This window comes from Nelumbo nucifera, chromosome 1 (genome assembly GCF_055504915.1).
Source record: "Nelumbo nucifera cultivar China Antique chromosome 1, China Antique-T2T, whole genome shotgun sequence".
Classification (NCBI taxonomy): Eukaryota; Viridiplantae; Streptophyta; class Magnoliopsida; order Proteales; family Nelumbonaceae; genus Nelumbo; species Nelumbo nucifera.
Genome location: NC_142649.1, coordinates 39,442,108 through 39,445,511, shown reverse-complemented (window position 1 = coordinate 39,445,511; position 3,404 = coordinate 39,442,108).

Below are 3,404 nucleotides of genomic sequence, written 5' to 3'. Positions count from 1 at the left end.
AGGCCCTCTTCCCCCTGAGAATGGAGGTACGTGATAACTTTGCTCTATCTGGTTTTGATCTTGTCTTCGAGGAAATATTAACTTGAGCTTCGGAGCACTCTCACCGGGTTCCTCCCCGGAGACTCCTCGCCTTCTTCTCCGTTTCAGGCACCTGTTGCTCCAGTCGGAGGCAAGGTCGTTGATAGTTAGGACCGACCGGATTGCACTACATCATTTGGCACCGTCTATGGGAAACGCTTCTAAAAGCCTCCCTCTAAAACTTTCATAGCACCTTCTGACCAAGAAACCCCAACACCTATGGCTTCTTCCAACAATGCTGGACGTAGCACGGAGATGAACGCCACCGGGGAACAACTTCAAGTCCCCGTGGTATGCATCGAACAGTTCACCATCCTCCTTTCGGTGGATGGGACCCCCAGCCTGAGTACGCCGCGAACAATGGCGCCTATGAATCTTCCCTCCGTGAACGTCCCCCTTCCTCCCTCTGTTGGAACCACCTTTGCTGAACCTACCATTGTTCCCTCGACAACTAGCCAGAACCAATTCGATGACCTGATGCATGGCATGCGGGCCATCCAAGCCCAGATGCAGCAGCTTCAACAACAGCAAATCCACCAGCAGCAGATGCTGCACCATGTCTCCCAGTACCACTACCAGCAGCAGTTCCCCCAATTGCTTCAAAGTCAGCTTCAAAGTCAGCCGCAACTCCCACCTCGGCACCCCACCGTTAGGCGAGCCAAGCCCTCCCCTCAAGGCGGGCGCCCCCACCAGGAGGCTTCCCAAGCTCGGGCCTCCCAGCCTCGGAGCCTCTCTAGAAGCCAGGCCTCATCCCCTGGCAGGAGAGAGCGAGCTGCGGCCCCCACCTCGCCACGTGCCGACGGATCAAGAACCCGATCTGCCAAAACAGCATCACCTCGGCACCCTCAGGATGGGCTCCTGCACACAAAGAACCGGTTTAGCGCCTTAGCCGCGGACTACCCCCAACAGTCCAGGCCCATCGAGCTTGGGAACACCGAGGCAAGCAGTGCCATCGTTGGGCCTTCCAAGCAGCAGAGGCGCCACCGACGAAGTCGCCGAACTGCAACCCACGTCCTACCCGAGCTCCAGGGCAAAGAAGAAGCGAGCTCGGACGAGGTAAAAGCTACCCCTGTCCTCTCAGTCCCTTCCCCCCTGTCATTAGGACTCCTTGCAGTCCCCATGCCCAGAGACTTCAAACTCCCCCCACTTGACAAGTATGACGGGTCCTTTGACCCCAGCGACCATGTCGATGCCTTCTAGTCCCAGATGCACTTGGCGAGAGCCAGCGAGTCCTGTATGTACGTAGCCTTCACCACCACCTTCAGAGGAGTGGCTCGCACCTGGTACAGGAACCTGGCCCCCGGGTCAATAAGGAGCTGGGCCCAGTTCGTACAAGTCTTCACCGCGCACTTCGTAACCAGCAAGCGGTGCCCCCGAACCAAGGAGAGCCTCCTCGGCATGGTACAAAAGGAAGGAAAGCCCATCCACAACTACATCAGGCGGTTTAAGAATGCATGCCTACAGATCCCACGCCTGGACCCTGCAGTTCAGCTCGCGGCAGCCAAGATGAGAGTGACGCACAAGGAGTTCAAATGGCACATAGTGGCCAACCAGCCCACGACCATCGCCGAATTCCTTGATCTCGCGGACAAGTTCATGCGAACGGAGGAGGAGATCCATCAAAGGACTAGGGGCAGGTTTGAAAAAAGAAAGAGAGAAGAACTCCCCAGCCAAGGAGACAACTGGAAGGATCCAACTCGAGTGCTGAAACCAAGCCAGCCGTTCCGAGCTCCCGTGGCAGGTCGGACAGACTATACACCCTTGAACACAAAGTGGATTGAGATCTTAATGACGATCAAGGACGCCCCGTACGTGAAGTGGCCACCTCGCCTAAAAGGGAACCCAAACGAGAGGAACAAAAACCTGTACTACAGTTTCCATAGAGATCACGGTCATAGTACCGAAAATTGTAATAATCTCTGCGACGAGATAGAGGAACTCATCTGCCGCGGGTACTTGAGAAATTTTGTACAGCATAGTAGTAACAATAATAATAATAATAGTAAGACAGGTCGGCAAGGAGAGCGCGACAAAGATGCTCCTGAATCTAGCAGCAGGCCGGCCGAACAGCCACAAAAACAGGCTCCGGAAGAGAAGCCAGTTCGGGGACCATCGACGTGATAGTGGGAGGTTCGGTTGTAGCAGGGTGCACTTCGGCAGCGGCCCAGACGTCAGTTCACAAAGCTGCCCGAGAAGACCAAAATCCCCCAAAGAGGTCGAAGGTGGAAGAGCCAATTCTTTTCACAGAAGACGATGCGCGAGGGGTCCACTACCCTCACGACGATGCACTTGTGATCAAGCTGAGGATCAACGACTTCGAAGTCAGGCGCGTGCTTGTCGACTCAGGCAGCTCGGCAGACATTTTATTCAAATCAGCGTTTGACCAGCTCCAACTGCGGGGTAGTGACTTGAAGCCCGTTAACACTCCCTTGGTGGGCTTTAGTGGGGAAGAAGTCAGGCCCCTTGGGAAAGTGACAGTACCCGTCGAGGTCGGCACGTGGCCCTGTGCGGTCTGACTCAACCACGACTTCCTAGTGGTCGCGACCCCCTCCCCGTACAATGCCATAGTGGGGCGACCAATCACCCACGTCTTACGGGCGGTGGTCTCCACCTACTATTTGGCGATGAAGTTCCCCACGGACTTAAGTGTAGGAGTAGCACGGGGCGACCAACTCGAATCCCGCAAATGCTATGTGGCCGCCTTGAAGGGAAAAACCAAGGTGGCCGACGAACTCAAACTGGAACGCCCTACGGAGCAAGGCGAAGAGCGAGCTGCGCCCATAGAAGAAACGGCCGCGGTCCCGACTTCGACAACAGACCCAACTCGGATGCTACAGATTGGTGCTTCCATCCAAGAACCTCTACAATTCGAACTGGTAAGTTTCTTACTTCAAAATTTAGATATTTTTGCTTGGTCCGCGACAGAAATGCCTAGCATAGACCCTGTGCTCATAACTCACAAGCTCAATACTGACCCCGTAGTCAGACCCATTAGACAGAAGAAACGCAACTTAGCCCCAGAACGCTGGAGGGCAGTCGATGAGGAGGTCGAGAAGCTCCTCGAAGCAGACTTCATCAGGGAAGCTCATTACCTGAGCTGGGTAGCCAACCCAGTACTGGTAAAAAAGGCTAACGACAAATGGCGCATGTGCGTCGACTACACCGACCTAAACCGAGCTTGCCCGAAAGATTGCTTCCCCCTCCCCAGGATTGACCGCCTAGTAGATGCGACCTTGGGACACGAGTTGCTAAGCTTCCTAGACGCCTACTCGGGCTACAACCAAATCAGGATGGACCCAACCGATGAGGAAAAAACAACCTTCATA